Source organism: Schistocerca cancellata, chromosome 2 (genome assembly GCF_023864275.1).
Source record: "Schistocerca cancellata isolate TAMUIC-IGC-003103 chromosome 2, iqSchCanc2.1, whole genome shotgun sequence".
In the NCBI taxonomy this organism is placed as follows: domain Eukaryota; kingdom Metazoa; phylum Arthropoda; class Insecta; order Orthoptera; family Acrididae; genus Schistocerca; species Schistocerca cancellata.
In genome coordinates, this window is record NC_064627.1 from 862091428 (window position 1) to 862114700 (window position 23273).

General features: G+C 43.7%; 1 non-coding gene across 1 annotated transcript; it reads right to left on the bottom strand.

The window, feature by feature from the left end:
* Positions 1–20937: 20937 nt before the first annotated feature.
* Positions 20938–21011, bottom strand: Trnat-agu (transfer RNA threonine (anticodon AGU)). Its single transcript has one exon. It is a non-coding gene; the product is annotated as a tRNA-Thr (tRNA).
* Positions 21012–23273: the final 2262 nt, after the last annotated feature.

Below are 23273 nucleotides of genomic sequence, written 5' to 3' on the forward strand. Positions count from 1 at the left end.
ATTTCCTTTGAGTGCTTCACTTTTTCGTTAGGCGGTCCATGTAACAGTTGTTTTAAAATTCTACTAGAACGTCACAAAGTGCGGATCTGTTCGATATTTGTCTGATGAAATCGCTGGCAAATCCAAAACCGTGATTTAGGCATGAGCGAAGTGAGAACAGTATGCACGCGAAGAGAAATTCGAGACGGATGTTGTGAATACTAAAGGACATCGATCTACGACGACATCGGTAGCCCTAGCGGGTTTGGCGATGATAAACCTTCGACTGTAACCGGTCGTGCCACCGGGCACTGAACAGCGGCAGCATCAGCAGAGGACAGAGAGAAACCCAGCAGCCGACAGCGTCGTCTATGCGGCGGCAGCGACGGAAAGTGGCAGAGAAACGCTCTGGCTCCAGCAGCAGGACTGCTGGACGACGAAAAGTAAACTGCCTCGTGTATAGCGGAGTGTCTTTAAAAATTGTGTGTTGGGCTTAGTGAGGATTTAAAAATAAATAAAATAAATGGAATTTGTATAAAAAAAGTCAGCAGTGACAACAAATCTTCGAAGAATGAAATCTGTGTAGGCGCGCTGAATAGCTCTGAATGAATACTGCAAGGTCTAGTGGAAATGGATTGCCGATTAGGTGGAATTAAAGACAGTGTAAAATTCAAGGAGCTGAAGTCAGGAAAAGCATCCAGTCAATGGGCAAAATCTGTGTAAGGGAGAAACAGAGGTTGAAAAGAAGCTGAAGGTCTTAGAAAGTCAATTCGGAGATGGGATGTATGGAGTAAGATCGACAGGATAGATAGCAAGTTAGGAGCTGGAATGACCCGGGGAGAGGTTTCAGGAAGAAGACGAGGAGATTAGTGTTTAACGTCCCGTCGACAGCGTGGTCATTAGAGACTGAGTACAAGCTTGGATTAGAGAAGGATGAGTTTTCCGTGCGATCTCTGATTTCTCTTATTTTTTTATGATGATCGTTTCTCCCCATGTAGGTCGGCGTCAAAAGGATATTTTCGCATTCGGAGGAAAACGTTGGTGATTGAAATTTCTTGAAAAGATTCTACCGCAACAAGAAACGCTTTTGTTCTTGAAACTTCGTGGCAGATTAAAACTGTGTGCCGGACCGAGACTCGAACTCGGGACCTCTGCCTTTCGCGGGCAAGTGCTCTACCAACTGAGCTACCCAAGCACGACTCACACCTCGTCCTCACAGCTTTAATTCCGCCAGTACCTCGTCTCCTACCTTCCAAACTTCACCGAAGCTTCTTGTAAAATTAATAAATAAATTTAAAATTTTAGAAAGCATTCTGTGATTGGAGCTTACCGATCGGTATAAAATCAAATAAAAACAGTGTCGATCGCATTTCAAGATTTTTTATTTCTTAGCAACCGGTTTCGGCCCTTTCCTGAGACCATCTCCAGGCTTTTCACCGATATTACGGCTGCTGGTAGCCGCAGACGGAGCGAGATCCGTAAAATTACGGTTGTTACGGTGACAACTGTATGGCTCTGAGCACTATGGGACTTAACATCTCAGGTCATCAGTCCCCTAGAACGCAGAACTACTTAAACCTAACTAACCTAAGGACGTCACACACATCCATGCCCGAGGCAGGATTCGAACCTGCGACCGTAGCGGTCTCGCGGTTCCAGACTGAAGCGCCTAGAATCGCTCGGCCCCAGCGGCCGGCTGACAACTGTATCTCCGTTACAAAACAAACATGCCAATAATAATGCTTCATTACCAGTAATGTTGATTCTTACTGTTATACGGATAAATGTGGCATCTGCAGATAATTACACAAAATGCTTTCAGTAAAACAACTTGTTTCATTAATACACCTTTGTATCTCAAAGGAATTCTTTTGAATGTATCATAAGCAGGTTACCGTAGAACAGCTCTTAAAACCTCTTCTGTACTGGCCAAAATTGACTTTTCACCTCTAGTATGCGCTTTTCCAGATACTGCTGTAAGTAGTGTGTTCGCTTTGTGGTGTCAAAGCGAACATACTGCCATCCTGGATTTCTTTTGAAGTTTTTCTTTAAGTACTTGAAAGTATTTCACGTCTTTACCTGTTTTATCAGAGTGGCACCTTTTCAGATGATCTTCCATCTTGTATGGTTTTATAGCGACACTGCATAATACTTCGTTGCATGAAAGGCACGTAGGTAACAGTTTGACAATGACAGAACGAAGCCAGACTTCACGTAGTCACTGTATTGTCATTTATTTTTGGATTCAGCTATATTTCGTATCAGTTATCCATGGATAAAAATTAAGGTATTTAGGTAAATACGATAAGATATATCGATCAGAATCAACCTTCTCAACCGGTGTTCAGGATGGGTGTGTCTATGCAATTGAAGGAACTCCAAATAGAAAATTTGCTGAAAAAATAATTTAGTTACTTTTTTCTGACACACTCAAAACACATGACATTTATTCACTTTGACTTGTATGGCACCTGACTATAATCTGTTTACAAAGAGATGAACAAGGGCTCCCTTATTCTGGCTTGACAGACGTCAGTCGAGTTGGGCCCGCTCATGTTTTGTGTCCGGCCACTGACCACCTCTGCAGTGTAAGACGGAACCTTGCAGGTGTAGCCATTGCGAAGTGAATGTTTTGCCATCGCAAATTAAATCTCTTCGCGAGTGACAAAGCGGTTCCTGGCCCATCAAGGCAGCGGCAGGCACTTTTTCCCGTCTTCGGAGATGGTCTAATGGGAGTACTTTACAGAGCGGAGTTAGAAAAATAACTAGTTGTGTTGCTGAATGTTGTGAGCAGAAGAGTGAAAATACAAGATTTGTTCCACGCTCTCTCTTAGTCGATGAGATGAGCAGTGACGTACCTAGGAGCAAGCTTCAGGTCTGTGAGAAGGATTCGGAATTTTGTTGCGACCTGCCTAAATGGAATCCCCTCTCGTGGACTGCCATTTACATCTAATTCACCCCATTTTCTTTTTCACTGACATAGACAGTTTGCAGGTTAGAGTCGATCCCTGGGGATCGATACAGACCACTCTGGGAATTACTGTTCTACCATCTCACGAAATTCCCGCTCCTTCTTACGCATATCGAACACCTCCACTTATTATATACTACCTGCAAAGGAGATTCAGATAACCCCATTGTTTTCCCTCTGATCACCAACCCCGACATGCTGCCGCACCTTTACAAACACGTCCCACTCTCGCTCTACCTAAACACACACCATATCCTATACCAACACAAGTTCAACTGAACTCCTCCCCCTAGGCAATGAAATCCGCCCCGATATTCATCCATCCTACCAACTCTAACTCTTCCCCATTATTCCACTCTATACCAGGTCTCCTATCTCTTATTCCTTCTCCACACTCCTCATCCATCCAGTTCTTGATTTTGTGGCCGTGCCCATACACCAAACTCTACCTCATCTTCTGTCTTCCCACTACCCACCTTCATCTCCAGAGTTCCCACCCAACGGATCCCCATATTTTTCCACCGACGCCCTTCAACCCTATGCAACACGTTTTCCCTCCCCAAACCCGTTTATACTAACGCAGGTCCTTCAGCTTTTGAGTTAAAGTGCCTTTTTTTTAAATAGAGTAATCATTTCTGCGATGTGTTTTTAAATCATGTATTTTTGTTTTTTATCTTTTAGTCTTTCCTTTGTTTGTTAGAAAATCAACAGTCTTAATATTTTTAAAATGCTAAAGAATTCATCCTTTTTATAGGTTTATAAAACGATGTGTAATGTTCTTATTTTTGAATAGTTGGTTCGCCTTTGCTAATATTTTTAAAATGTCTCGGCTGAAGAGCAGGTTGACTGCAACGCTGACAGCCCACGCCTTCACCCATATGGGACGAAGGGTTTAAATATCGGCAAAGAAAAAAGAGAAACCCCATACAAAAATGTAATACACATGCGTGGGGAACATAGATAGAACTCTTGGCGTTTTTCTCTAGAAACCCTGCCGAGTGAATTTAGAAAACCGGCATTCAAGGAGTTTTGGGTGAACGCTCGTATATCCCGTGAGGGGCGGGGGGAGGGGGGTGGATGAGATTAAGAGATTATTGCGCGTGTAATTGCATATACAAAGCCCTCTTTCCTTCGCTCAGCATATTTAAACTCAAATGTATCCACGTAGTATGGAATTCTATCGAGGTCAGCGACTGTATTATAAAGTTTGTGAACTAACTTTTCTGCTTCATTCTATTTTTACTAATATTTATTAGCATGACGCGTTTCGGCAGCAAGCTTCCATCATCAGGTACTTTACAGTGACCTGCATATTAATTTTTAATTATAGATTTTTTTGGAATGACTTACAATTTTTCTGCGAATGAACAGTTACTGGTACGCCACGCAATGTACAATGGCTTGCGAACTATAGTCGCAACTGAAGATTTCTGTCCTTGAACGAGCGACCCCGCAGCGTGTTTCATCCAGTCTCAACTCCGATGGCTGCTTCCCCAAATAACGGATGGTAAACACCGCTGTGTGCAGGAGTTTCTGTGGCCACCCCTGAGAGAGATGCAGTGAATGGATTGCGAATCCCTTTGTCCCCTCCCTGGGGGTCGGCAGGAGCAGTAAGGGGAGCGCAGGCAACGGCTGCAGAGAATAGCTTCCACAGCTCCCTGTTGAAATCTCCTCCAGTGCTTCTGGTCAACCCTGTGACGAAGGTTTTTGTGTTTGTTCCACCAACCGAACATCAACGCACTTCTTCTGTGCTGCAGTCAGAAAGCAAAACCTTTCTTCGGTTACAGCAAAATTTGTGGATTCTTGCTTATCTTCTTAGCACATAACGTTCGTGTCTCCAACTAAATGATAGGCTTTACATCTACTACATCTACATCCATACTCCGCAAGCCACCTGACGGTGTGTGGCGAGGGTACTTTGAGTACATCTATCGGTTCTCCCTCCTATTCCAGTCTCCTATTGTTCGTGGAAAGAAAGATTATCGGTATGCCTCTGTCTGGGCTCTAATCTCTCTGATTTTATCCTTATGGTCTCTTCGCGAGATGTACGTAGGAGGGAGGAATATACTGCTTGACTCCTCGGTGAATGTACGTTCTCGAAACTTCAACAACAGCCCGTACCGAGCTACTGAGCGTCTCTCTTGCAGAGTCTTCCACTGGAGTTTATCTATCACCTCCTTTCGCGATTACTAAATGATCCTGTAACGAAGCGCGTTGCTCTCTGTTGGATCTTCCCTATCTCCTCTATCAACCCTATCTGGTACGGATCCCACACCGCTGAGCAGTATTCAAGCAGTGGGCGAACAAGTGTGCTGTAACCTACTTCCTTTGTCGTCGGATTGCATTTCCTTAGGATTCTTCCAATGAATCTCAGTCTGGCATCTGCTTTACCGACGATTAATTTTATATGGTCATTCCATTTTAAATCACTCCTAATGCCTACTGCCACATAATTAATTTATGGATTTAACTGCCTCTTGTCGCTGACCTGCTAAATTGTAGCTAAATGATAAAGGATATTTCTTTCTATGTATTCGCAGCACATTACACTTGTCTACATTGAGATTCAGTTGCCATTCCCTGCATCATATGCGTTAATATGTTGCAGATCCTCCTGCATTTCAGTACAATTTTCTATTGTTATAACCTCTCGATATACTACAGCATCATCCGCAAAAAGCCTTCCGGTGTTATCCACAAGGTCATTTATATATATTGTGAATAACAACGGTCCTACGACACTCCCTTGCGGCACACCTGAAATCACTCTTACTTCCGAAGACTTCTCTCCGTTGAGAATGATATGCTGCGTTCTGTTATCTATGAGCTCTTCAATCCAATCACACAATTGGTCTGATAGTCCATACGCTCTTACTTTGTTCATTAAACGACTGTGGGGAACTGTATCAAACGCCTTGCCGAAGTCAAGAAACACGGCATCTACCTGGGAACCCGTGTCTATGGCCCTCTGAGTCTCGTGGACGAATAGCGCGAGCTGGGTTTCACACGACCGTCTTTTTCGAAACCCATGCTGATTCCTACAGAGTAGATTTCATTATCTACATCAACATGACTACTCTGCAATTCACATTTAAGTGCTTGGCAGAGGGTTCATCGAACCACAATCATACTATCTCTCTACCATTCCACTCCCGAACAGCGCGCGGGAAAAACGATCACCTAAACCTTTCTTTTCGAGCTCTGATTTCTCTTATTTTATTTTGATGATCATTCCTACCTATGTAGGTTGGGCTCAACAAAATATTTTCGCATTCGGAAGAGAAAGTTGGTGACTGAAATTTCGTAAATAGATCTCGCCGCGGCGAAAAACGTCTTTGCTTTAATGACTTCCATCCCAACTCGCGTATCATATCTGCCACACTCTCTCCCCTATTACGTGATAATACAAAACGAGCTGCCCTTTTTTGCACCCTTTCGGTATCCTCCGTCAATCGCACCTGGTAAGGATCCCACACCGCGCAGCAATATTCTAACAGAGGACGAACGAGTGTAGTGTAAGCTGTCTCTTTAGTGGACTTGTTGGCATCTTCTAAGTGGCCTGCCAGTGAAACGCAACCTTTGGCTCGCCTTCCCCACAATATTATCTATGTGGTCTTTCCAACTGAAGTTGTTCGTAATTTTAACACCCAGTACTTAGTTGAATTGACAGGCTTGAGAATTGTACTATTTATCGAGTAATCGAATTCCAACGGATTTCTTTTGGAACTCATGTGGATCACCTCACACTTTTCTTTATTTAGCGTCAAGTGCCACCTGCCACACCATACAGAAATCCTTTCTAAATCGCTTTGCAACTGATACTGGTCTTCGGATGACCTTACTAGACGGTAAATTACAGCATCATCTGCGATCAACCTAAGAGAACTGCTCAGATTGTCACCCAGGTCATTTATATAGATCAGGAACAGCAGAGGTCCCAGGACGCTTCCCTGGGGATCACTTCAGTTTTACTCGATGATTTGCCGTCTATTACTACGAACTGCGACCTTTCTGAGAGGAAATCAGGAATCCAGTCGCACAACTGAGACGATACCCCATAGGCCCGCAGCTTGATTAGAAGTCGCTTGTGAGGAACGGTGTCAAAAGCTTTCCGGAAATCTAGAAATACGGAATCAACTTGAGATCCCCTGTCGATAGCGGCCATTACTTCGTGCGAATAAAGAGCTAGCTGCGTTGCACAAGAACGATGTTTTCTGAAACCATGCTGATTACGTATCGATAGATCGTTCCCTTCGAGGTGATTCATGATGTTTGAATACAGTATATGCTCCAAAACCCTACTGCAAACCGACGTCAATGATATAGGTCTGTAGTTCGATGGATTACTCCTAATACCCTTCTTAAACACTGGTGCGACCTGCGCAATTTTCCAGTTCTGTAGGTACAGATTATGCTTCTTTTATTTTTGAAGCCGGCCGAAGTGGCCGTGCGGTTAAAGGCGCTGCAGTCTGGAACCGCAAGACCGCTACGGTCGCAGGTTCGAATCCTGCCTCGGGCATGGATGTTTGTGATGTCCTTAGGTTAGTTAGGTTTAACTGGTTCTAAGTTCTAGGGGACTAATGACCTCAGCAGTTGAGTCCCATAGTGCTCAGAGCCATTATTTTTGAATGAGACTCTGTGACCTATCATACATACTTTTCTTCTTACTGTATACACTGAGAAAAAGAAATAAAACCTCATATTTTAATCACGGAAGTGAAATAGCTGGCTTTGGACGTGGATATAGCACAACGGAGCGCCTACATGGTGTCAAGGGAGCTACTGAAAGGAGCAACGTGTACCATTCGCCACTTTCTGGGGGTGTTAATAGACTACTAGCGAAGCCGCATGGGAATTGGAGACACATCCTAATCTCCATCTCTCTCTGTCCATCTCTTCCTGCCCCCTCACTGTGCCCGTCTTCTGCTCTTCCCCGTGTCTCTGTGCGTCATCTCCTCCCTGGCCCTGTTCATCTTCTCACCACTCTCTCTCTTTCTCTCTCTCTTCATCTACTCGTCCCCTCTTCCCTCTTTCGGTCCATCGCCTCCTTCCCCCTCTCTGTTCATTTCCTCCCCCTCTCTCTGTCCATCTCCCACCCCCCTTCTCTGACATTGATCCTTGTTTATTGTTATTGTAAACGGCAATATGATTGGGAACTGAAGGCGCTTATAACTGATGGGGAGATCGATTGTGATCATTAATATGAAGGGTATGAGAACGACCTCTCCACCTGCTGGATGTTTGAGTAATTTCAAGTCCGGCCGCAGTGCCGAGCAGTTCTCGGCGCTACAGTCTAGAACCGCGCGACAGCTGCGGTTCGAATCCTGCCTCGGGTATGGATGTGTGTGATGTCCTTAGGTTAGTTAGGTTTAAGTAGTCTTAAGTTCTAGGGCACTGAGGACCTCAGAAGTTTAGTCGCATAGTGCTCAGAGCCATTTGAACCATTTGAGTACTTTCAACAACAGTATTTCGCATAGTTTTAAACTGTGAACATGTAGAATTACAAAGTTGGCCATAAAGACAACATTCCTGTTTTCTGTTAAAACCGACTTCGAGGATGAGAACAAAACAACACATTGCTCTGTATACAATTCCTGTGCCAAATTAATTATAAGGAGAGAATCGATTAGTCTGCGCGCCGGCCGGTGTGGCCGAGCGGTTCTAAGCGCTAAGGTTTGGAACTGCGCGACCGCTACGGTCGCAGGTTTGAATCCTGCCTCGGGCGTGGATGTGTGTGATGTCCTTAGGTTAGTTAGGTTGAAGTAGTTCTACGTTATAGGGGACTGATGACCTCAGAAGTCCCATAGTGCTCAGCGCCATTTGAACAATTTGATTAGTCTGACGATTTAAATGCGCCACTATAGTAGTTAAAACTGAGTGCCTGCTAGAAAACGAAACTACACTTTTCACAACACACCTTAAGATTTTCTTTCCAATAGTCGATTTTAACAGAAAACCAATATATTTTTGAGATTTTTAGTAGAAAATTTTAACAATTACTTTTCTTTATACAGGGTAATTCGAAGTAACTGTACACACTTCGTGGGCATAATGTATTGTAAGGAGGCTGATTAGGTTTTTATGTTGGTAACGCCACGTAGCGCTCTGTATGAAAATCACTGGCTGTGCTGTGTGCAGTCTGTGGCTGGTTGGCATTGTTGAAATCTTCGCTATTGTAGTGTTGGGCAGTTGGATGTGAACAGCGCGTAGCATTGCGCAGTTGGAGGTGAGCAGCCAGCAGTGGTGGATGTGGGGAGAGAGATGGCAAAATTTTGAGAGCGGACGATCTGGACGTGTGTCCATCAGAAAGAGTAAATTTGTAATACTGGATATCATGAACTGATATATATATATATATATATATATATATATATATATATATATATATATATATATATATATATATACAGGGTGTTTCAAAAATGACCGGTATATTTGAAACAGCAATAAAAACTAAACGAGTACGTCGTCTTTCTGCTGTAAGCGTGTGCTGTTCACAACGTGCAAGTGTGCTGTAGACAACATGGTTTATTCCTTAGAACAGAGGATTTTTCTGGTGTTGGAATTCCACCGCCTAGAACACAGTGTTGTTGCAACAAGACGAAGTTTTCAATGGAGGTTTAATGTAACCAAAGGACCGAAAAGCGATACAATAAAGGATCTGTTTGAAAAATTTCAACGGACTGGGAATGTGACGGATGAACGTGCTGGAAAGGTAGGGCGACCGCGTACGGCAACCACAGAGGGCAACGCGCAGCTAGTGCAGCAGGTGATCCAACAGCGGCCTCGGGTTTCCGTTCGCCGTGTTGCAGCTGCGGTCCAAATGACGCCAACGTCCATGTATCGTCTCATGCGCCAGAGTTTACACCTCTATCCATACAAAATTCAAACGCGGCAACCCCTCAGCGCCGCTACCATTGCTGCACGAGAGATATTCGCTAACGATATAGTGCACAGGATTGATGACGGCGATATGCATGTGGGCAGCATTTGGTTTACTGACGAAGCTTATTTCTACCTGGCCGGCTTCGTCAATAAACAGAACTGGCGCATATGGGGAACCGAAAAGCCCCATGTTGCAGTCCCATCGTCCCTGCATCCTCAAAAAGTACTGGTCTGGGCCGCCATTTCTTCCAAAGGAATCATTGGCCCATTTTTCAGATCCGAAACGATTACTGCATCACGCTATCTGGACATTCTTCGTGAATTTGTGGCGGTACAAACTGCCTTAGACGACACTGCGAACACCTCGTGGTTTATGCAAGATGGTGCCCGGCCACATCGCACGGCCGACGTCTTTAATTTCCTGAATGAATATTTCGATGATCGTGTGATTGCTTTGGGCTATCCGAAACATACAGGAGGAGGCGTGGATTGGCCTCCCTATTCGCCAGACATGAACCCCTGTGACTTCTTTCTGTGGGGACACTTGAAAGACCAGGTGTACCGCCAGAATCCAGAAACAATTGAACAGCTGAAGCAGTACATCTCATCTGCATGTGACGCCATTCCGCCAGACACGTTGTCAAAGGTTTCGGGTAATTTCATTCAGAGACTACGCCATATTATTGCTACGCATGGTGGATATGTGGAAAATATCGTACTAGAGAGTTTCCCAGACCGCAGCGCCATCTGTTGTTGAAAATTGTAACTACTGTAATTTCGAAAGTTTGTCTGCCTGAAAATGTACTGTTGTCCCAAGCATATTGCAACAAACGGTGTATATCTATCGCTGCTCGTTTAGTTTTTATTGCCGTTTCAAATATACCGGTCATTTTTGAAACACCCTGTATATGATGACTTTTGAACATTATTAAGGTAAATACATTGTTTGTTCTCTATCAAAATCTTTCATTTGCTAAGTATGCCTATCGGTAGTTAGTGCCTTCTGTAGTTAGAATCTTTTATTTAGCTGGCAGTACTGGCGCTCGCTGTATTGTAGTAGTTCGAGTAATGAAGATTTTTGTGAGGTAAGTGATTCATGAAAGGTATAGGTTATTGTTAGTCAGGGCCATTCTTTTGTAGAGATTATTGAAAGTCAGATTGCGTTGCGCTAAAAATATTGTTTGTCAATTTAGTGTTGATCAGAATGTGTAAAGAGAGAAATGTCTGAGTACGTTCAGTTCTGCTCAGGTGTTTGAAAATCAAATAATGTAAGAGGTTTATCAGGACAGTAGTTCACTAATTTTTCAAAGGGGACGTTTCAATATGAGTCAAAATAGGAGTAAAATGTTAAATAAAGATCTGTCTGAAAGTGCTTTGTTTCCAAGTTACGACGCACATTGTCATTTGTGGTAGGCGTTACATCATGGGCCAGTAGTACAGGTTTTTGGGGTGCCGTGTGCGCCTGCCTGTCTACTGATGTTGCTTTCTCGACGGTGCCCCTACACATCTCAAGAGGGGATATCAAAAGTTGCTCATCCCAGTAAGTGGACAGGTAGTGCAGTTTCTTGGCCCGCTAGATCTCCAGATATTAACCCCTGGACTTTTACCTTTCGGGCCGTCACAAAGGGTTCGTGTATGGTGTTGTAATTGAGTATCCAGCAAATCTACAGCAGCGAACTGAAAATACCTGTGCAACTGTGCAGAAGAAGATAAACGGAGCGTGCAACATTCCGAGAGCGGTAAGATTTCGAGCACGTCACTGTCTTTGTCTATATGAAGATCATTTTACACATGTCCTGGGGTAAAGGTACAGTACGTAGTTGAATCGAATTTCGGGTCCTTTCGTGTCGCTGCTTTCCGAAAAGAATTAATCTTGTGTTGTACTGAATAACTCTGAAATAAAGCAATTTCCCATAAGACTGAATTTAACGTTTAATTCTTATTTTGATGCATACACTACACCCACGAAATGTGTACAATTACTTTTGGATCACCCTGTATTGAAGTGTAGATGAGAAAGCGACTCTGTCACTATAAAATCTCTGGTGGCAGCACTTGAGGTGAGAACTAAGGAATAGCATCCAAGCAAATCAGTTTCGTAAGGAATATCTATAACGAAGCTACAATTCCCATTCGATTACACCGAGGGAGTGAACAGTTCAGAAGTAAGAAAGGAGTTAGGCAAAGGGACTCAGTTTCACCGAAATTATTTTCTGCAGCTTTGGGAAAGGTCTCGATATTATTAAGTTGGGATGAAGAAAAGAATGCGCATACACGGATTTATCTGAACCAATCTCGATTACAGACTTCTTTGCTTCCGATCCGGAAGTACTTTCAGGAAGGATGGGGTAACTTAACGTAACAAACATGGCAATAGGCGTGATGGTAAATTATACTGTGAGCAAAATATTGTACAACCAATATGTTGACAGGAAAATTTGATGAAGTGAGAGAACTGCGTCCGAACATGCCTCGGAAGACCTAACGGTACGGACCGACCGCCGTGTCGTTCTCAGACGATAGGCGTCGCTGGATGCAGATATGGAGGAGCATGTGGTCAGCACTAGAGACCTGCATGACCGAGTAGGCGAGCACAAAATAAGAGATGGGGCGAGCACACTCTAACTGTATAGGAAGCCGTGACCGGATACGTAGCACGTAACTGCAAACACATTATAGTGTCATTATCCGTGTGAGACTGCAGCCAGTACAAGCTTCTCATTTGTGGTGTGTCTCTCTCTGTAATCATACTGCGCGAGGAAGCCAGTGCAGTAAGACGTAAGATTGAAACCAATGCTTACACATTGAAGAAACGGGAAGGTCTAAAAAGTCAAGTATGGAGTACATTTCTGTTGGTTGTAGACGAAAACAGTGCATCTACTGGGTACGTATCAGGCAGAAACTGCTCAACATTATTGTGTTTCGAGTCGGGAACCACTCATCTAAAGAAACATAGTTGCAAGAAACCTCAGAAAGATACAGCTCCTTGAGGGATACCGGGAATAATAAAAAATAGTACTACAGCATAGTATCTTGCAATATGTGCTAAAGATATCAGTCCTTTTAATGCTGTTTCCGGTGAAGGTTTCAGAGAACTAGGCCAAGAATTAATACATCTAGGTGCGCATTATGGAAAATTTAACGTGGCAGATGTCATGCCACATCCCTCTACTATAAGCAGACATGTCAAAGAAGAAGCTGAGGCAGTAAGAAACAGCATAATCCCTTCTGTTATTGCGGAAGTTATTAATAAAACATGTGCTACGATAGTTCATATGTAGACTGATTCGCGTAATCAGGTGCACTATTTGACGCATACAACACATTACATTAACACAGACTGGTCTCTTGTGAACAATGGTTCATTTACAACAAAATTCCCGGACGTTAAGAGGACGGGAGTAAATATTATGAAAGAAATTGAAGATAGGATGGCTGATTGGGACATTTCGCCTGACATGTCGCACAGTTTTGTTTTTGTCCCCGACCAGGGTGCCAATGTACGTAAAACACCTCGTTTTTACGGGAACGTTTCGATGATTTCCACATCAGTTCTGTATTACTTGTTTCTTTTGTTTATTATCATAGATCCTTCAAGTACTTTGTCATCACGAGCCGGAAAGAGATATCGTTTCAAGGAATGGAGGAACAACAGATCATCCGCAGCAGATGAAGTAGATCTCTGCATTTTAATGCACCCCGGAGATGATGATGATGATGACATCTTAAAGTGGTGGCGAAGATATGAAACAGATCTGCCAGGCCTGGCTGCAGTTGCAAGACGTATTTTATGTATCCTAGCAACAAGCGCACCTACCTAGTGAAAGATGCTTTAGTAAAACCGGCATGCTACTAAAATATGGCCACGCCAATTAAATCCGGAACGCGTTAGTGATTTACTGGTGATCAACAATAACTATAATTTTGTTTCTGTTACAAACAAATGCAAAGTATGACAAGTTACGTCTGTAAATGTTTAATGTTCTTTGTACGCTTTCTTTATGATGATGGTTGTCTTCTAGATTACGGGAACAGCACTTATTTAATGTTTCCATTAATGAGAGGAAAAATATATCTTCTGTTCGTAAATGAGACTCGTCTTGTATCCGCAGTTGTATTGAAATATCATTTTATTTTCCAAGTGCTTTATGAATGTAGCTGTGTCAAGTACGCGGTCTTGGAAACGTTACTTTTGTATTAAAAGAGAGAGAGAGAGAGAGAGAGAAATACATTGTGTGTGTGTGTGTGTGTGTGTGTGTGTGTGTGTGAGAGAGAGAGAGAGAGAGAGGCGTTGTATTTGTAAAGTACAGTGCAGCGAACCGTGGCGATGCGAGGTGTGACGTCAGCGGTGACCGGTCAGGCTCGGTTATCCGCGTGTCCGGAATCCGGACAACAGACATGGGACGAGTACGTGACCGAGCCGAGTCGTATGGGGCCGGACACAAGCGGCTCGGTCCCCACGTCAACAAGCGAGCCGTGACCGGTCAAACATTGAGCGTTGCAGCACTCTAGTCAGCACACCGCTCTCCCGACCGTTGTCAGTTTCCGCGACCAGAGCCGCTATGTCTCAGCCACGTAGCTCCTCAATTGCCCCACATGCCAACGGTGCTTGGCAGACCCAAACGGTCACCCATCCAAGTGGTGACTAGCCTAACAACGCTTACCTTCGGTGATCTGACGGAACCCCGTGCAGCGACCGCAGCAGGGCCGTTGGCGATGTAGTGATAGAAATAGGTGATAAATTTGTATAACTATGACAGTGGGAAACAACAGGCGGATGGATACATAAAGCGTCTCATAGATGGTTAATATTATTGTTTGCTATTATTGAACAATGTTATCAATTTCTACTCTAGGGTGCTTAATAAATACGTGCGATAATATTGAGCAGTATTTGTCCGGTTCGAAACCTTGGACGATCAAAACGCTGGCGTTGTGGTTATTACTTTGTTTTCTTGCGAGCAGAAGAAAAAAAGAAACTGGATGAAAAACTGAGCGTCAAAAGTTACTAAATTTTGTTGTTAAGCTTGTAAATTTTGAAATAAGTTCTTCTCTCATAGCTGTAGAGTACCGCCCTATACAGGGCGAGTCACTAACTATTGCCACCAAGAATAACTCCGAAAGTATGATAGGAGCTGAAATGTTTGTGGGATAAATGTTGCATGGGACAACGGGGGCCATACTATGACAATGGTTTTTTGTTGCTATGTGGGGTCGCTTCAGAGATATGAAGATCTTGCTAGGTGGGGTCGCTTCAGAGATATGAAGATCAACTTTGTTTTTTTTTTTTTTTTTAAATGGGATGCTATAGTTTTGTATTTATTTTCTGATAGCGGCTATCGAGACGAGTCCAATGGCGTGTAACAGTAAGGTGTTTGAAGGTCAACTAAGGTCAGAAAGGTGGCATGAACGTCCATTTACAGAAGGTGTTCGAAGTGATTACCATTGGTATCAATGCAGTGCTGCAGTCTTCTTATCATGGATTGAATGGTATTCCTAATCACATCCGCACTTATCGAAGCACATGCTCTGGCAATTGTCTCTCGCAAATCTTCAGGTGTAGTTGGAACGAGTTTATAAGCAATGTCTTTTACGAATACCCACAAGAAAAAAATCCAGACGCGTCAAGTCTGGCGAACGAACTGGTTACGACACATCTCCTCCGCGTCCAATCCAACGATTTGGGATTTGCCTCTGCAACTCATTTCTACCCATCAGCGAAAAATTTGCCGGACACCCATCCCGTTCATACCACATTTTGTTCATTGTTCCTAAAGGTATTTCTTCCAATAACAGACCTAATGTTTCTTGTAGGAATGTGGTATACTTCCTACCATTAAGATCTCCTTCGATGAAATAGGGGCCTATAATTCTGTCCTCCAGAATCCCACACCATACATTCACAGACCACAGTTTTTTGTGTGCTATTGTCACAGCCAACATCGAACTTTAGCTGTCTAATAATGCATGTTATGCAAATTAACATTTCAATGGTTCGTGAATGTAGCTTCGTCAGTAAATAAAATCAAATTAATAAATGTGTCATCCCTCTGAATCTGAAGCTGAGCCCATCGGTAGAATTCAATACGACGCATACAATCCGTACCAGTTAATTCCTGGTGGAGACTGATACGGTAAGGATGATATTTGTGGCGATGCAGAACGCGAATAACACTACTCTGGCTCATGCCAGATTTCCTTGCGATTAGACACGAACTAACACAAGTTTATCGAACCACAGTGGCAAGAGCACCTATTTCCGTTTCCTCGTTAGTAACTTCCCTTTGCTGGAAATGTTTCCGATGCGTTAAAGATCCAGTTGTTCTCAATTTATCATACACATATTTAAATGTGCGACTTGTAGGGTGAGTACGTTGAGGATATCTTTCAGCGTATAAGTCTCTAGCTCTCACTGAATTTCGTTGGCATCCTCCGTAAATGAGAAGCATATTGACTTCTTCTTCGAAGGAATACATCATTCACATTCGCTTGATTCGACGATACTAGTCTTACCGTTCCTATTAGTGTTGTATTGCCAAACCGTCGAATGGTGTTTACATGTCAATAGCATGTTAGATGGATACGCCTTATTCGGCGAGTATTTACTATTTGCACGATATACGAGACAGAATTGTCAGAGCATGTGCTTCGATAAGTGGCAAAGTGATAATACATGATAAGAAGATTGCAGCACTGCACCGATACCAATGGTCATAACTTCGAACACTTTCTCTATGTGGATGTTCATGCCACCTTTTTCACCTTAGCCGACCTTCAAAGATTTTACTGTTACACATCAATGGATTCGTCTCGAAAGCCGCTATCAAAAAATAAGTACCAGTATCTTTGAAGGACCCCACCTAGCAACAAAAAAAACCAACGTGATATTATGACCCCTGTTGTCTCATGCAACATTTGTCCCACAAACTTTTCAGCTACCATCATACTTTCGGAGTTATTCTAGGTGGACATAGTTAGTGACTCATCCTGTATATTTAGTGGGCAACAACTCATACGAATCATTATTAATTTTATGGTTGTGATGCGATCTTTCCTCTTATTTTAGATTCATTCTAGTAGACGAACGCAACAGCGAACACAAGGAAGCCCAAGCGAGAGTGAGATGCGAGAACAGACGGCGCAGTAATTCTCAGGTAACGCAAATATTTTTAACAGTTTTTGATATGCTCACTGTTTTGGAAAGTCTCTTAATGTCACCCACACACGCTCAATATTACTGCAAACTCGAATATATTGATTAATGATATAGGCCTCCTAGAGGCTGCTTGAAGAAAGGTAAAAATGGCTTGAAGGTCATCTGGGATATGGAAAGCTGTATTCTGAACTAAATTCCCCATGCGGTTTAAACGGAAATGATATGGGCAGTGTGTAGTACCACCACCGACTTACGGCAGTGAAGAACAACATTTCAAAAACTGAGGGCTGCCCAACGAAAAATGGAAAGATGCAGTCTGGGACTGAAAAACTGACGAACAGATAAAAGACAAGAGCTGAGGACGTGATAGTTGTTGTTATTGGCATTTAATGAGACGAAATGACGAAAGACGGACAAAGCAGGTCCTGTTTTAAGAGGAGATCTAATGGAAGATGGGTTGATGACATAAAGAAACAAGCAGGACAAACCTGGAGACGGAAAGCAGATATACACTCCTGGAAATTGAAATAAGAACACCGTGAATTCATTGTCCCAGGAAGGGGAAACTTTATTGACACATTCCTGGGGTCAGATACATCACATGATCACACTGACAGAACCACAGGCACATAGACACAGGCAACAGAGCACGCACAATGTCGGCACTAGTACAGTGTATATCCACCTTTCGCAGCAATGCAGGCTGCTATTCTCCCATGGAGACGATCGTAGAGATGCTGGATGTAGTCCTGTGGAACGGCTTGCCATGCCATTTCCACCTGGCGCCTCAGTTGGACCAGCGTTCGTGCTGGACGTGCAGACCGCGTGAGACGACGCTTCATCTAGTCCCAAACATGGCTCTGAGCACTATGGGACTTAACATCTGTGGTCATCAGCCCCCTAGAACTTAGAACTACTTAAACCTAACTAACCTAAGGACATCACACACAGCCATGCCCGAGGCAGGATTCGAACCTGAGTCCCAAACATGCTCAATGGGGGACAGATCCGGAGATCTTGCTGGCCAGGGTAGTTGACTTACACCTTCTAGAGCACGTTGGGTGGCACGGGATACATGCGGACGTGCATTGTCCTGTTGGAACAGTAAGTTCCCTTGCCGGTCTAGGAATGGTAGAACGATGGGTTCGATGACGGTTTGGATGTACCGTGCACTATTCAGTGTCCCCTCGACGATCACCAGTGGTGTACGGCCAGTGTAGGAGATCGCTCCCCACACCATGATGCCGGGTGTTGGCCCTGTGTGCCTCGGTCGTATGCAGTCCTGATTGTGGCGCTCACCTGCACGGCGCCAAACACGCATACGACCATCATTGGCACCAAGGCAGAAGCGACTCTCGTCGCTGAAGACGACACGTCTCCATTCGTCCCTCCATTCACGCCTGTCGCGACACCACTGGAGGCGGGCTGCACGATGTTGGGGCGTGAGCGGAAGACGGCCTAACGGTGTGCGGGACCGTAGCCCAGCTTCATGGAGACGGTTGCGAATGGTCCTCGCCGATACCCCAGGAGCAACAGTGTCCCTAATTTGCTGGGAAGTGGCGGTGCGGTCCCCTACGGCACTGCGTAGGATCCTACGGTTTTGGCGTGCATCCGTGCGTCGCTGCGGTCCGGTCCCAGGTCGACGGGCACGTGCACCTTCCGCCGACCACTGGCGACAACATCGATGTACTGTGGAGACCTCACGCCCCACGTGTTGAGCAATTCGGCGGTACGTCCACCCGGCCTCCCGCATGCCCACTATACGCCCTCGCTCAAAGTCCGTCAACTGCACATACGGTTCACGTCCACGCTGTCGCGGCATGCTACCAGTGTTAAAGACTGCGATGGAGCTCCGTATGCCACGGCAAACTGGCTGACACTGACGGCGGCGGTGCACAAATGCTGCGCAGCTAGCGCCATTCGACGGCCAACACCGCGGTTCCTGGTGTGTCCGCTGTGCCGTGCGTGTGATCATTGCTTGTACAGCCCTCTCGCAGTGTCCGGAGCAAGTATGGTGGGTCTGACACACCGGTGTCAATGTGTTCTTTTTTCCATTTCCAGGAGTGTATATGGAGAAGTCTGGAAGAGAACCATATTCAACAGTAGATGATAAATATCTGCCAACGATAGTGACTATATACAGAATGTTTAAAGAAAAGTCACATATTCCCACAGGAGATAGAATTCGCCAAAACTAGATGTTTCGGAAACCAGTATCTGTTGAGATATGGGACAATCTTGCCTCTAATTCCCAGTTGTCTTTTATGTAGAAGTAGACACTATAGGCAGTGCTGCCTGCGGTTACCACGCAGTCTGATACATCCTTCAGCTCTTCTTTGCTGTGAATCAGCACTCTTTCAAATACATCCACCTCCATTCGGATTGCGTCACATGTATTGGTCAAACGTTCCTGTAACTACTCATTCTCAAGGGGTTGCCTTTGAACGTCTCCATAGCCAGAAATCCAACGGATCCACGACGAGTGAACGGGAAGGCCACGCTACCGGATCTCCTCGACTAATCCATCGACCGTGGAACGTCGTGTCCCGTCGTGCATAAACCACAGTCGTTGTCTTTCTGCAGGGATAATGTTCCCCATTACCGCTGGTAATTCAGCGCGCAGAAATCGGCGACACACAAGTTTCGTTAATCTTATCGGTAAAGTGCACGATTCTATGAGTCCGTCGCCAACAATTCCTGTCCAAACACTGATACTGAAGTGATCCCGATGTCTCACCTGCATGCTTGCTCCAGGATCTGCATCTGCATTCATGTTCTTACTGTGGTAATTTACTATGCCATCTCTTAATTCTACACTATATTCCTAAGAAGTAAAACGGTCTATATCTCAACATTTCTTGCAGTCCACTTTTATATTATTTAATTGAGAGGGGTAGGACGTCAAGCGGGCCGACTTGGAGCAGGAGATGCACCACAGGACATTTTAATTTCCACTGTCCATACCTTTACAAATAAATTCATAAAACTTTGTCAGCATGATCGGGAAGGATTAAGGATTCACACACATAGCAGTGGAAAAGGATAACAAAATAATTTTTTTACATGTGAAATTTCATCATTTTTTCACTTACTATTGGCCGCATTTGTTGTTATAGATACACATGTTTTTATAAGTAAGAGAGAGTCTTCGATGAGTTTTGCACAGCTTACGAACCATACTTGCAGGTGTAAGAAACTCTAAAATTTTCCAAATCTATTAAATAATGTGGTAAAAATTGAGATAATTAACTTTAAAATGTAACAGCTCATTTATTTTTTCATAAATTAAATAAATTCTAGAGTTTCATACAACTGTAAGTATGGTTTGTATGCTGTGCAAAACTCATCGAAGAATCTCTCTTACTAATGACGAAAAGTGTACCTATAGCAACAGATGCAGCCAACAGTAAGTGAAAAAATAATGAAATTTCACATGTAAAAATTTTTTTTATGTTTTTGAATTTCCACTGTTATGAGTGTGAATCCTGAGTCCTTCCTTGTCATGATGAGAAATTTTTATGAATTTATTCGTAACAGTATACGCAGTGGAAATTAAAATGTCGTGTGGTGCCTCTCCTGCTCCAAATCGGCCCGGTTGACGTCCTAATCCCCTTAACCTGGCAAGTTTTGACCAATACTACCTCCAGAGGCAATATGTGACACTTTTTTTGAAAACTACCTTAAAATTGAGTTAAATTGTTGTACGCTCTACCAATTGTGTGGTGTGTATTTTCCAACTAATGTGATGATCCACCAGTAGTCCAAAAAAGCAGTTCACTGTGTACTTCATGTGTCTTATCCTCTGAATAGAATTTTTGTAGATTGTAGACTTGTACAAGGTACTAAACTGAATATATTCTGAACCTCGTACGTCTTGCTTTGGAGATAATGATCAATTGTTTATCATTGTCTGTAGATGCATCTCATAGCGGGAGTAAAATTAGGAAGGCACCGGAGGGATTCGAACCCTCGATCTCCTGTTTACTAGACAGGCGCTTTAACCAACTAAGCCACGGCGCCACAGTATGCTGCGGGCACTCATGTCGGTGAAACCAATAAGTGAGCAGCTGGTTACTGCAGCTGGTGCGAATGACGACACTTGGAGCTCCAAGGCAATGCTCGTCAGAGCAAGCTCTGTCGAACAGAACTAGGTGAGAAGTCGCAGAATTTTTTTTCTTTCAAAATTTCCAGCAAACAACGTGTCGTGGTTAACTCACAGATGCTTTAATAAATTTCATTTCGTCATCGTTCTGTACTGCTCAGGTCCCCAATGAAATGTCGGTCTACGCCAGTACAAATGCTTAAGTTCTCTCTTGCCGCTTCTAAGTGGAGGTGAGAATGCCTCAGTACAACCCTGCGCTGCTCAGACTTGAGTATTAAATCCGCTGCTACAATCTACTATATCACGCGAAACCCTTCTTCACATCTACCACCTAGAAACTAAATGTAGTTCACTATACGGTATATTGACAAAGTGCTCTACAACCTGAGCTATGTACAGGTTTTCCCTCGAACAATCAGCTGTGCGACCGAGGTTCTAGCAACAACAGAGGCCCTCAAACAAGCACTTAATATGAACGATATTCTCGGAATAACACATTCGCTGACCGCCCTTGGAAAACTAGAGCATCAATCATGGAGCTTGAAAAAGAGCTATCATGTATTTGCTGTAGGGGAGTTACTCTATGAGTGTGTCAAACCATACGGGAATCATAGACAACGATATAAACTATCTGATCAAAAGGATCTAGACACCCCTAAGTAATGTGGAATTGGGACTCCCGCCGGTTTAAAAGGAGGCAAGGATAATTGTGGTCTCAGTACTCACAACTAGGGCAAAGTGGTCCATCCATCTCCACTGCACATTCAACATGGGTTTAGAAAACATCGTTCCTGTGAAACACAACTAGCTCTTTATTCATATGAAGTCATGAGTGCTATTGACAAGGGATTTCAGATCGATTCCGTATTTCTGGATTTCCGGAAGGCTTTTGACACTATACCACACAAGGGGCTCGTAGTGAAATTGCGTGCTTATGGAATATCGTCTCAGTTATGTGACTGGATTTGTGATTTCCTGTCAGAGAGGTCACAGTTCGTAGTAACTGAAGTAAAGTCATAGAGTAAAACAGAAGTGATTTTTGCCGTACCCCAAGGCAGTGTTATAGGTCATTTGCTGTTCCTTATCTATATAAACGATTTTGGAGGCAATCTGAGCAGCCGTCTTCGATTGTTTGCAGATGACTCTGTCGTTTATCGACTAATAAAGTCATCAGAAGATCAAAACAAACTGCAAAACGATTTAGAAAAGATATCTGACTGGTGCGAAAAGTGGCAGTTCACCCTAAAGAACTAAAAGTGTGAGGTCACCCACATGAGTGCTAAAAGGAACTCGCTAAACTTCGGTTACACGCTAAATCAGTCTAATCTAAAAGCCATAAATTCAACTAAATATCTAGGTATTACAATTACGAACAACTTAAATAGGAAGGAACACATAGAAAATGTTGTGGGGAAGGCTAACCAAAGACTGCGTTTTATTGGCAGGACACTTAGAAAATGTAACAGAGCTACTAAGGAGACTGCCTACACTACGTTTGTCCGTCCTCTTTTAGAATACTGTTGCGCGGTGTGGGATCCTTACCAGATAGGACTCACTGAGTACATCGAAAAAGTTCAAAGAAAGGCAGCACATTTTGTATTATCGCGAAATATGGGAGGGAGTGTCACAGAAATGATACAAGATTTGGGCTGGAAAACAATAAAAGAAAGGCGTTTTTCGTTGCGACGGAATCTTGTCACGAAATTCGAATCACCAACTTTCTGCTCCGAATGCGAAAATGTTTTGTTGACACCGGCCTACATAGGGAGGAACGATCACCACGATAAAATAAGGGAAATCGTTGCTCGTACGGAAAGATATAGGTGTTCATTCTTTCCGCGCGCTATACGAGATTGGAATAATAGAGAATTGTGAAGGTGGTTCGATGAACACTCTGCCAGGCATTTGAATGTGTTTTGCAGAGTATCCACGTAGATGTAGATGTAGATTGCGTGTTTGTGAGATCTGGTGAATGGCTGGTGACACTCACTTGAAAAAGCTTCACGTGCTCCGAAAGTAGGCTCTTACAACCATCACAGACGCGCCATGGTTTGACTCAAACACATACACCAAGACACAAACATGCTCTCCACACCTCACTCATTAAACACAGAGCACAATCATTCTATCAAAACCTTATAGCTCAGACAGAAGGCAATGTGGAAAAGTCCACACATCCT